Source organism: Centruroides vittatus, unplaced genomic scaffold, assembly GCF_030686945.1.
Source record: "Centruroides vittatus isolate TY-2023 unplaced genomic scaffold, ASM3068694v2 contig_962, whole genome shotgun sequence".
Taxonomy (NCBI): domain Eukaryota; kingdom Metazoa; phylum Arthropoda; class Arachnida; order Scorpiones; family Buthidae; genus Centruroides; species Centruroides vittatus.
In genome coordinates this window covers 547393-561419 of record NW_027122638.1, presented here as the reverse complement: position 1 = coordinate 561419, position 14027 = coordinate 547393, and the positions used below count along the sequence as shown (strand labels likewise).

Below are 14027 nucleotides of genomic sequence, written 5' to 3'. Positions count from 1 at the left end.
ATTGACATTGCTAAGTGATACATTTAATTGACGTTAATACATTTGTATGAATATTAAAGTATGGAATTTAAATTTTAATTCGATATTTTAGAATCCTATTTATTAAAAATCAAACAAATTCCAAGAATTTATTTATTTTTAATTAATAATAAAAGATTCCAAATAAAATCAATTCGAACTGAAGACAATAAACAGGAATATATTTAGTAGTATATAATAAATTAGAAATTATTTTGTATCCATTGACAAGAGAATACAGGATTTCAGATCAAAACTCATGTTTTAGTTGAAAACAGAGAATCATTGAATTATAAATTTTAAAAGAAGAGAAGAAAATGCAATTTGGAAGAAAATAATAAAGCAAAACAACCGGAAAGAAATACTGGACAACTGCAATTCGAAAAAAAAAACAACCCACAAGTTGTACTTGAATAGGCTTTTGTTATAATATATATAAATCAAAATATCGATTATCTTCTATATTTTATTCAAACTAGTTTTAGTTTTTAGTATTAATTTTCAATAAATAATTTTAAAATATTCAAAAGGATTTTTCTCTTCAAATATTTTAAAATTGTTATATTTTTATTTACACGAGAAGTAAGCTTGTTAAGTAAAGTAATTTAAGTATTTCTTGCTTCGAGATATTTTATATAAAATTTCAATAAGAATATAAAATATTATATAAAAATACATTTAAATATTAACATTTTAAAAAAATAAATCATTTTAAAAACGTTTTACATAGATTTTTTCAGACAATTTTCTTTGAAAACTGCTTAAATCAATATAATACAATGGGAAAAAAACACTTTTAAATATAAAAATAAAATTAAAAATGACACAAAAAATTATATATAAAGTCTGTTAACATATAAATTCAACATCTGAGGTCTAAGTCTAATTTTCTAATTGTTATTAACATTTGGATAGTGTTATGGAATATCGAGTGTTAAGAGAATTAGTATCAAATAAATTGATATATTTGTTTATGTATAACAAATTATTGATGGAATAACTTCAAGAAGATTTCGTATTTTTGTTTATATCCCTAATAATGTAGATATAAATTGAAAAATAATACAAACTAAAATGTATTCGAAACTAGGTTAGTGTGATTTTAAAATGACTACAAAGATTTCCTTCTAACTGATTTAATATTATTTGATAGATTTAATACACAATTTAATTAAAAACAACCGTGAAATATATTTACCAATTTAATTTAATATGTCTAATTTGTTTTGCTTTGTATTTGTTTTATGCAAATATCTGTCAAACGTAATCGAATTTTTCTTCAAAAATCAAGCAATTAAGAGCTATTAAATTATTGTGTATGAACGAAAAGTGTTTTGTAGGATTTAAGAAGAATCAATTCAGCAATAGGATGGAATAATACAGCGATTCTTGAGCTGTATTATCAGAATGTTTCAATTGGTCTTCCTCTGTGAGAAGTTAATATCATCCAATTGGGAATAAGTACTAAAGAAAAAAACTAGAATAATTTAAAATAATGACCAAAGAAAAAAGATTTGAATTATCCTAATGATATCAGATCAACACTGGAATGACTGTATTTTAATTAACAAATTATTAACACGAACTCGTGTACTGTTGTTTAACAGGAGATTATCGTGTATGCTTAGTTCGAAAAAGTAATGAAACAAAATGATTATTTATTGTAAAATTAATAGTAATATTTTATGTGTTACGTAGGGTTATTGGCCACTTAAGAAAGTTTTTATTTTAAAAATTCTATGACGCAACAAAAATTAAATTGGGAAATACATTTTTGCTTTGCAAAATTTCCAGAATATTTTTAATAAAACTGTTATTAAAGAGTTTTAAATTGGAAATGTCCAATTACTATCTGGTTTCCAATAACTGTACCGTTTATCCCTGTTCTTTTTACAATGATGTAGAAAAATGTTATTAAAATATTAAATATTATTTTAAAAAATAATTCAATGCTATTCATATTGACTTTTCCTCCATGAAAATAAATTGCTTACAATGAAAAATTATATATCTAGTTTTTTTATTTTCACAAAAGACAGATCTAATTTTAGACTTTACATTTTCAGAAAAAAAATCAATTTTCTTATAAATAATTCAACTTTGACATTAATTTTAATTCTTTTTTAAACACATTTTTGTAATTCTAAATGAAATAAAAAAATGTACTTTAACAATTAATTCAAAAAAATCTATTGAATGGCAGAATTAAACAGCTTACGTACAATTCACAAAATCAAGGTTTAGATAATACTCTTTTTACATATTTATTGCTTAATACAATAACTCTGAAAGCTATTTATGGTATTTTCTAAGAGAATAAATATTCTAGTTGAATCAGATGACTTTATCAATTTTATAATTTTCATTTTTGGCGGATGAAATAGCAGAGATCATAATTTTTTTCAGTTGAAGAATAGTCACAATGCGAAGTAGCTACGAAGAGATAAAAGTTATTTCTATGCTTTAAAATCTTTTATTTATTCTACTAATTCTTTTACTATTCCTAATAAACTGTCTTATTTTATTTACAGAATTATAAGGAGAAAATTCAAACTGAAACTGTTATTAATAATATTGAATTTGTTGTATTATATATTTAAGGCGGCCAAACTGTGGCTCTTCTATGCCATTATTACTTTTCTATATATCTTCACTCTCTATTACTCAAGATAGGGGTATACCTATGGTTATATGGTTATATTCTCCCCCACCCTCTCTCTATATATATACTTATAGTAAAGTCGACACCTACCCTAATATATACATACACTTATACATTTTATAGGTTATATATAAAATACAGTTCCAATATAGGATACGTGGTGTGTGTATGGATCCTATCGTGACAAGGTTGGTGGGCCACCTGTTGTATACATTCCTTTTAATTTAAAATTAAATAGCCAATTTCATAATAAGCGATTTCTTGATTTAACAAAAATTATCATTAGGTATTGATAAAATTACCGATATATTTAATTTTAGTATTTTTAAGTGAGAATAAATGATTATTTTATAATAGACTTAGACGTTATTTATAGATGTATCTAAATAATAACTTTGAATATTTCTTTTACATATAAATCTAATTGAAGTTAAAAATATCTGTTACATAATCTGGAATAACCAATTTTATAAATATTCTAAATTTACTACCTACTAAAAAATCGTTTAAAATATATTTTTTTCCGATAAATATGAAAAATATCGAAGAAAACTTATTCGATTAAAAAGCAACCAACTTTTTGAGTCTATTGATTTTCATTGGAATCGATATTTTTGTAATTGTTAATCTCATCTCGTAAATTATATTTTTAATTTTCAAGTATATTTATATTTCTTATGTTTCTTATCAATTATTTCGCTGAACTTTGATTTAATTGCTTAAAAATATTAAGAAGTGCACGACAATTGTAATCAATAAGCTTATATTTTAATATATATTTTTAATGCATTTTTATTTCTATCATTTGTTTCGATTATTTGAATTTAAATTTTATTTCAGCGTTTCTTCGTTTATTTATCTCAGAAAGTAATTTTTTTCTTTTAATTATAGAATTAAATATGCTAATTGTATTTTTTATATGTAATTCAAGTGTCAAACATTTTCCAGTAGATCACTTCTCTGTTCTAAAATAAATCTACTGTACACGATACAACGTCATAATTATTTATAATTTGTAATAAATTACAAATTCTATAATTCCTTTAATGAATAATAATTTATTCAATGAAATTTCGGCCACAGGTGAATCGAAGTTAAATAATTCTTAAGGTTTAAGCAATGATCTAAATCAATATTTATTATTTAAATAAGTTTTCGATTAACAAGTATGAGACGTTCTCAATGATCACTCTTTTATAATATGATGTGGAATATAGAGAAAAATTAACATAAATTTGCATAAATATTAAACTGAGATAAAGGACATTAACTTAAACAATAACTAGAAATTTCAAGACGTAACTGAAGTGAAAGTTGAATTATGTATTAAAAGTTTCAATTTAATTAATTAGTTTATATGCAAATATAAAATTATTTACATTTATTTATAAAATGTTACTTTAATTTTAAGATAAGATTGAGTTTGAAATGTTCTGACAGAAGTAAATATTGAGAAAGATTGAAATTGTTTATGTTATTACCGAACTCTCGATGGATTTCACTTATAACGATTTGCTCATAACTCGCTTCTACTTAAATAAATTGTATATATTTTATTTTTTATGTAGTTAAATATAAAATATTTTATTATTTTTTTAATCTAATCTCTACATATAGTGTATATATATGTATATAATAATTAAGCAAAATCCTCTAAATTTTAATGAAGAGAAGACATCATTTATTAAACTAATGATTTCATTAAATTTGAACTTTTGTAAAAAAAAGGTTAATTGAGTAAAATACTTCTTAATTTTCATGTACATTAATATAAACATTTACGTTCTATCGGGGTCATAGACACTGAGTTAGTCATTAATCACTTGTAATCAATAAAACTAGATAAAACATGTATGAGTTTCATTGCTTAGAAATTAAATTGTTTCAATGAAAATTTTATATCACATCGCGAAAAGGATTTTCACTTTTTTCTATTTAATAATAGAATATAACAACTACAACATATATGTATATTAGTAATTCTCTTTCAAGATTTGCACTTACATTTCCATTAGGTTCTACGAATTTTTTCTGACCTAAGTAAATATTTTAAAACTTCGAAAACTTTACTTGAAGATAATTTAGATCCAGGATTCTAAAAATACACCGACCCAAGTTAGAATTCTAGAATTTTTTTTTATTATTTTGAAGATTCCTTCTGTTGATCCGCTAAAAGACTTAATATCTTCTTGGTGCTATGGATGAAGCTTAAATTCCAATAGGTGGTATCTACGATAAATGGAAAGCTTAGGAGTTTAATATTATTTTCTATTTTATATATAATATATGAATGAGAAGTGTATCTTATTCCGAATAAACCAATAAGATTTAATTCGATTTAAATTACAGAATATAATTGCAAAAGTAGATAGAACTTGAAGACGGGCGATAAACTTAAATTTACAACTTCGTAAATCCATAGAGTGAACGGGCGAAAAGTTTCATAATTCAAAAAATTTTGTTTCTATTTTATTCTTTTATTTCAAATAGAAAAATTTCATCTTTTATAAATAAAAAATATATATATATTTCTTACAAAAATCTATTAACCTATTTTCAAAAATACAATACATCATACACTTGTATATAATAATATTTCTTTTGCATGAATAAAATGATTAGAATGAAAACTTGAAAAATAATAATTTTATTTTTTAATATTGAATTTTTAAATGTAATTTTTATCTTTATGGTTTCTATTATGTAAGTTTAAATTATTTTCAAGAACAAAAATGTTACGACGTTAACTGAATATATTTTAATACGTGGACGTATTGTTAAAAGATTTTTAATCAATACAGAAATGAAAAATATAAATCAAATTAAAGAAAGTTTTGTATTTTTTCTAACAAATAAAGCAAGACGAAGATCTACAGCATATCATAGCATTGTACAGTAAGTGTATCATTCTTCGAATTCATTTATTAGTATAAGAGGGAATGAATGTTGTTTGCGTGTTTCAAGGAATAAAAATATTAATTAAAGTTTACGAGTAAATAAACAAAATTTGGGTAATTTATATAACCGATTTTATATTTAATATAAAAAATTAAGCCAGAAGTACATCTTTTCGATAAAATTTTTGCAAAGTAAATCATTTAAGTCACTCACGCAATGAAAAAGTCCAATATCTAAAAGCAATTTTGATTTTTTAACGTTGAAGTAAAGAATTTAATTACTTGATTTTCAGTTTTTACTTCCTTAAAACTATTAATAAAAATAATGGTATATTATCATTTTTGTAAGTAGTTAATTATCCTATAAAATTTAATCGTTTCTTTACCTTTAATTTTTTTTCTTCAGATTAATGTTTTATAATTAAAATATTTTAGTTTATCCGATTTTTTTCATTCATTATTTTTTCGGCCACGATGTTATAACAACGTTCTTTCTAACTACAGTTATAAATAATCCTACAAGTTTATCGCATCTACATGAAACTTCATTAACTTTTTGACGTGGAAACAAGAATTTTTCCACTCTAAAAAGTACAGAATGGCGACACATTTTATAACTTTTGAAAAAATAAAGTTAACAAAGGCATAAATATTACACAGATAGCAGAAAAAATTCAATGTTTACTAAATAGATGTTTTATCCTCTCTTTTTCTTTCGTTTATTTTTCTTGTACTGTCCTTAAAGAACTTTTAAGTTCAGCAACTAAGTTGTTTTCAAACAGTTTGCAAATTTTAAGGAAAAATGTCAGAATTTTGAAAGCCTGCCATATGTTTATTTTTTATTATTTATTTATATTACATTTTATTTTTTTAAAAGTAAAAGACTGTATCTTCAGCTTTATGAAGATACGTTAGTAATTTTCTTATTTGATATTGAAAATAAAGAATATGTTTGTTTATATATGTAAATATATATAAAAACTGTTGATGTTTTCCTTTCATAAATAGCAATAATAATGTTGATATGATGCGAAATGCGTTAAGTCTATGATCCATAGTTTTGATATTCTCTAATCTAATGAAAACTATATATATATATATATATATATATATATATTTTAAAACTATATTTGCATGTAAATTTAAAAATCTTTATTAATTTTTTTTATTTCAATATTTGTATAAGGTTTAGCAAAGAAATTAATTGAATTATTAAAAATAATAATTTCAAAATTTAAAAACATATAAAATATTTTATATGCTTTAATTCTTATTGTACTGTACTTAATTTCTATAAAAATGGATTGCAATATATAACGATAAATAATAAATTATGGCATTAACATGAAAATAAACGTCTGTAAATTATTGTTACTTACCATTTAACTAAGAAACATTTTAGTTTAGAATAACTGATAATGCAAACGTATTTAAAATGTAAAAATATTTTAAAAAGAGAGCTCCTTCCGTAACTTAATTCATCGATTTAGGGAGAAATTTAATCGAAATAACAGACGTTGAAACTAAATTTATAGAATAACTATTGTTATTTTTCCTAATATAAAAATAAACAAAAATAAACTTTTTTCATGCACAGCACGGAATAAAAGTATTTGAAAAATTACCAAAATGTTTTAAATATCAATTCAATACAAAATAATTTTTACATTTAAATTTAAAAATATTTAAATGTAACCTAGAAAATCTTTCATGACTTAAGAAATAATAACAATAAAATGTTTTTAAAACTTTAATTTTAAATATAAATTTAATACATCAAAATGCTATGTAACGTGCTTTATTTACATATTTAAATTGTATTTTCATGATGTTGAGCTTTCATATATCTATACTTTATCTTACACAGAACTTATAAATTACTTTATTTCGTTTTTAATTTATATTATTAATTCCCCACTGAACATAATCTACATAAAACCAGCTTATATTCATTTACAATAGAGATGTGTATGAAGAATTTAACTGCAATATTTTAAAGAATTGTTAAAGCAATCATAAATATTACAAACATTAACTAATGATAAACATTTATAATATATAATCCTAAAGGTTCCATAAATTCAGAATGTTTTCATACTTAAGTATATTATTTTATTCATTTTTTCCCCTCAACTAATCTTTATCATCTATTAATCTTACAAGTAAAGATACATCATTGTACTTTACATAATTCTTTCTTTTCAGTTGGGATGTGGTGTATAATTTCTAAAAAGTAATATTCACGATACACAATACCAAAATACATCATTCTTTTTCTCAAGAGATTCTACTATAAACACGCTATTTTACTGGAACCATATTTCCTGGTAATTCTACAAAAACTAAAATTTGTGTGATAGGAAAATGCAGTTCAGTAGATAAATAATGACAAAAAATAAAACTTTAAAAAAGTCTTTAAATTGTAAGAAACAAATCAGTAAAAACAAAACTGTTTCATTTAATTTTTTAAATGCATTGATACAGAAATTTCTTGGGAGTTTTAGGAGTAAACATACGAATGTAAAACATTTCTTGCTTAAAATGACAACTTTCAAAGCGTCAAACACATCTTTTTTGGTGTTGTACTCCTTTCCAAACTGGAGATTATCAAAATCCAGATATAAATAGTAAACTTAAATAGGCTTAAAACGTAAGTTCTTGTTTGCATTAAACTTACACAAACAAACTTACTCCTACTACTTAAGGGATTATTAATTTTTTTTTTAATCCTGGAAATATATTAGTAAATACATATAGTAAATTTAGATAGTTAAATCTAAATTATTTAAAATTATTATTATTTGATATTCTTATAAAATAAACGTTAATAAACATCAAGTTTCAAGTAACGTCAACAAGGAATAAAAAGATAAGTAATTGAACCGTGAATATGTTTAATTAATGAGAATTAATTTATTTCATTTCGTATAAAATTTTATAATCTGCTGAGAGCTGAATTTGAAAATTTTCTCGTTTTCTTAATTATTGTACTTTATGAATTATCATCAAAATTTAATTGTTTTAATTATGGATTTCGTCGTAATGCTTTAAGTATTAATTTTTCTTGATTATTGTTAGAAATTTTGCTTGTTTATCGTCAGAAATTCTTCTTGAGTATAGAAAATTTAATAAAATTTCTTATAACAACGTAAATACCTAAAAAATTAAGGGTAAAAAATAGTATAAGCGTACACATTTTTTTTAGTAGGTGGATTTTCTTGGCAGTTCCTGAGCAAACTTTATATACGGTATATAGCAACGTTGTGCATCTTTGACAGGTTACAAAATATTCTGCTTTCATCAGAAATTCTCTTACACAGAAGAAAGTATGTTTGTAAAAAAGTATACTAACATTTTTTCAATTCCTCCTTTTTCTTATTTTGATATTTCAGTAATTTTTTCTTCTGGGTATAATAAAAAAATTGTTAGATGTTATTCCAATTTTTTACACATTACCTTTCAAAAACATTTTCATTACTTTTTACATATTGTAAATTTTGATAAACATTTCTTCTGCTGAATATATACATGTGCTGAGCATCAAAAACCTATTAAGAAGACGTCTTATTCGATATTTCTTTCTAGCAATGTTTTAAACAAAATCTTTATTTTTTTTGATTTTTTTTTAAAAATTGAAGAATATACAAATAAATTATCTTTTTTATAAATGATTTAAATTTTTTTCTGATTTTTTTCAACCGTAAAAGAATAATTAAGCTTAATATGATATTTTTATTGACGAAATTCTAAGCATGATAAATGTGAAAACTTTTAACATTTCTACAAATCTACTTATCGATAAAGCCTATCGTATTGAAATAAATTAGGAAAGTAATATTGATTACATTTTTATTGATTTTTAAAATTCTATTTTTAAATTAAATTACACTTATTAAGTATAATCCACATACAGATTTTCGCACATATTTAGAACTTGTTTAGAAGAATTTTACATTTCAAATATTCATTCACAAATCAAACTTTTTTTTTAAATAAGAAAACATAAAATATTAATTTTTATTAAAGATTAGAATTTAAAAATTCGATTCTAGGAATTGAAAATATATAATCTGCTATTACTTAACGGTAACATTATATAAAACGATTAACTTTTACTAATGATTCTGAGCTAGACATATGATCTAATATGACATCCCCTTAAGTTTAATAAAATAGAATTATTTTAAAGTATAGTTTAAGTGGGAGTCAAAGGGTGCAGCTTTTACAGGGATAAAGATATTTCTATCAGTTAATGAAAATTAAATAGAAAACTATTATATTACAATATGATACACTTATCAACTGTTCACCTAGCTCTTTTTCCTATTTTCAGGAAGAAAAACAAAAATTAATGAGGTAGATTTTTAAAATGAAAAGTTAATTTATTTTTCTATGTGTTTTACATTGCAACGAGAACATTATTCTATTGATAAATTAAAGAGTGAAGGTATAAATTTATATTTAGATGGATTATTATTTGCAGCAACATCACCTTTATCTCTACAAAAAAACAATAGAAAGTTGTGTTACATTCTTTTATTAATAAACGTACCCAAAATTATTCTATGAAATACCATATTATATGAGTGAAATTTTGGTAAATATCATATTATATTCTTGTGCCAAATTCGATACAGCTGTCACAGTTTATTATAAGATAGCAATAGATTAGACAGTAGTAGTTCAATTACCCTGTTGTTAGATGTTTCATTATCGTTGCTTGGATCCTTATTTGTTAGATACCATATTATATCTCAAGTAACAATTTCATTTTTATGAAAAATCTTTTCTATTTTCTTACTATTGGAATACGTATTATTTTCTATCCCTGTAATATTCCGATAGAAACGTATATCAGCAATATAAAATTCAAAAATCTCTGTACGACCTTCAGACATGAATAAATTTAGACATAAAGAACATAAAAGAAATTGCTAAAATTACCGTTACTGCGAGGTTTCTTCTAAGTAAAGAAACGAAAAATATATAGAATTTTCTCGAAAATGTTTTAAGAAATGCAAAGAAATGTTCTAGACACTTAAACGAATTATCTAACTTAATAACCATTTGAATATTTGAATAAAACGAATTGCTTCAATCAAATAGACATTTCATTACGTTCCTGACACAATATTTCAAGCGGATAAAAGTTTTTCTCCCTGCTATCTCTAAATATAACTCATCATAATGTCAATTTTAATTATTTTCACACAAGATAAAAACGAATAAAAATAAATATAAGCGAAAAGCATAAAGGCATAAAAACAATAATGGCAAATCAGCATAAATTTATCATGTCGTGTTTACAGTTAAAAGTTTTACTTTTAAAAGTTAAAAAATAATGAATAATTTAAGGATAAATTAGATATAAATTTATAATTTTTAATCAATAAAATATTACACAACTCAAATCTCAACAATTAATTAAAGAAATGATCTTTAAACAGTATAAAAATGTCCAGGATAATTGAGCTACAATTTGGTGTTAGATAGAGGAAAGTCGAGACCAGATATGGAAAGTATAAGGGCATGAGAGCCCGGTTAACTATATACGAACTTCCGGTCTAGAGAAAAAGTAACTTGATTTCAATTCAAATTCTCTCTAGAACGGAGTTATATAGCTGTCCAGCATGACTCGGTTGTTATCAGGAAAAGTATGATCTACAGGGGAAAGACACTAAGATCGAGAGCATATTTTATAAATTAAATAAATTAAGAACATTATTAAAATATTACAGTACGGTATTATGACGACGTCACAATATTTTTGTTCGTTGTAATGATTTTATTTTTGTTTTACTCTTAAACATTTGATCTTCAAGAAAATTAAGTTTTATTCAGTTCGAAATATTAAAACATAATAAATGTTAAAATATATTATTTATATTAACTTTTATAACCTACCCAATTAAAAATAATTGCCAATTTAGTAAAGGAATAATCTTATTATTTGATAAATGACGTGATCAACGTCGTTAACTTATATTTTTAATTTTTATATTAATAAATCGGAATTAATTGCATTCAGATATTTTACAGGACTGTTGAAAACAAAATAAATATTGAATATGAGGAAGTATTTTAATCAGAATGATAAACTAATTAAGTTATAATCTTAAGTAAATTCAATTATTGTAAGATAAATAAAGATAAAAATGAATATTTCAATTTTATCTCGATAAATTTACTTCCTCATGTGAGTATTTAATAGCTGTAAATTTGATTTTGCTTTGGTATAGGAACGTATTTTGTGATACCTCTCGTGAGGATATTTTCATAGGGATACAATTTACATGAGAATAGAATTTCAATTTTGCGTTTATCATCTAAGAAAATTTTAATAAAGGTTATTTTAGGCACTATTTACGATACGTTAAGACTATTTAACGTTAAAACGGTATAGCCAATGCAAAATTCGTGCATTATATTAATCTCTCTGATATAATTTAGATTAAACGAGATATAATATTGAATTATCTTTATACAATAAATAAACATGATAAAAATTTTAATAATAATAAGTATTTTGCTTTAATTTTTAAGTAAAAGATTATTTTTATACTAAAAATAATATGCGGGAAAATAAAATTCTAAAATTAAATATGCAATTTTCACGGGAAAATGTAAGAAATGGTAATGATAAGTGTTTTTCTTCACAATAGTCAATAAATAAAATTATAGAATCGCAATTATAGTGTATAATATAATATTTAAAAATGTAAAGCACCATCATTTATATATTCTCGTGTTTAAAATGGGAAAAAATTTAGTTATTACTCATGGAAAAATAATGAACTCAATCTGACAAATCTGATAAAAATATTTTTCGATTGATATACCAATCACAAGAAAAAAGTAAAAAATAAAAAATTCACTAGTTATTAAAAACGCGGATTCTTGGACTAACTCCAACATTAATAACTGTTTTATTTTTCTTTTTTTCTTTTTTGTTATTAAAAACGTTTATAAGCTAGCAAATTATTAATTTAATAACCTTTAATGCAACCAATACAACGACAAAATAAATAGAAAAATGCAACAAGTTAGAAAAAATATCGTGCAAGAATGATACTGCTGTATGTATATATATTTAAATTCAATGATCAATATTAATTTTATAAAATATATTTATATTATTATACTTTTTCCTGTTTTAATATTTTCTGAAATTATATTCTATAATCTAAATAAATAAAAATTTATTACTTATTTATTTCGGTTTTTTTAGTGCTGGAAAGTGAAAAAGTATAAAATCTTATATTCTATTCTTACTTAATTTTATTATATTTAAGAATTTCTAGTTTCAGATGTGTTTTTATATAAATTCACAGTTGTATTTTTCTTTAAATAAACAAAACGAAAAAAAAAATCTAAGAAAATCCTAAAAATTGTTGCCTCCAGTTATAAATTGACGTATCTTTGTTCATACGGTTAAAATAAAAAAAATAAAATAAAAACAAAAAAAAATTCCTTTATCAACTGAGTTTATAAGACCTAAAAAAGAATAATAATAAAAATTTCCAGTTTTCTACAATTCATTTTTATTACAGTTAATATTTTTTTCAAAAATCAAATTTTCATATCAGATTTATAAGAAAATTTATATGAAAATTTTTATAAAAATAAATTTAAATAATATATCAAATGAATTAACGCAATAATTACAATATATACGTAAAATACAGAAACATCAGTCGTAAACAGTTAAAAATATGTTGCTTATAATAACTTACAGACAGACGGATAATTAATAAATATTTCTGTGCTTATTTTAGAACGTATAAGGGTAGAACTTACTTAATTGAGGCAGTTGCGTTTTTCTGTGTAGAAATCCAACATAGAGAATAAAACACGTTGTTCTCCTGTAGATAGGATACAATACATGTCCTTACTTGCTTGGCTTCTATCGCTGACTGAGCCGTAGGTGTCTTCAAGTATATTGCAGTTCGATCGCTGTCTCTTTGAGTATGCGCAAGGTGCATGCCATTTTCAAGAGCATGAAAGATGCCGTGATATCCTGAAAACTTCTCACCTTTATAATAAAATACAACTAATATTAAAATATTTAAAATTCCTCTAACGATTTTCTAAATATATATATATATAATTCCATCTATAAAAATTAATCTCGTATATAAATTGATTTATATTAACTATTTAATAATAAGAGATAATGAGTTTATATTAAACTACATCCAGAAAATTAAATGTTTCGAATTTTTAAAAGTGAAATCTTTTATAAATATAATTAACTTTCAATAAATAATATTAAACGAAGACAGTTATATAATATTTTCTTCTTATATAATAAATTAAATGAGTTTAAAATGAATTCGTTAGCGTATAATTAATAAAGTATAAGAAAATATTTAAAAGTACTAAGCACGGATTAACGAACTGTTGTGAGAAATTCCTCATTAACAAGAGAAGACTTTAGTAATTTCGTAGAT

At 22.8% G+C, this 14027-nt stretch overlaps 1 protein-coding gene across 1 annotated transcript in view; it reads right to left on the bottom strand.

The window, feature by feature from the left end:
- Positions 1–13483, bottom strand: part of LOC136985364 (probable G-protein coupled receptor No18) — a 79286-nt gene extending 65803 nt beyond the window's left edge. The window contains exon 1 of the mRNA XM_067282635.1: positions 13375–13483. The gene's annotated coding sequence lies outside the window, so the exon portion shown is untranslated. The remainder of the gene's footprint in view (positions 1–13374) is intronic.
- Between the last annotated feature and the right edge of the window lie 544 nt (positions 13484–14027).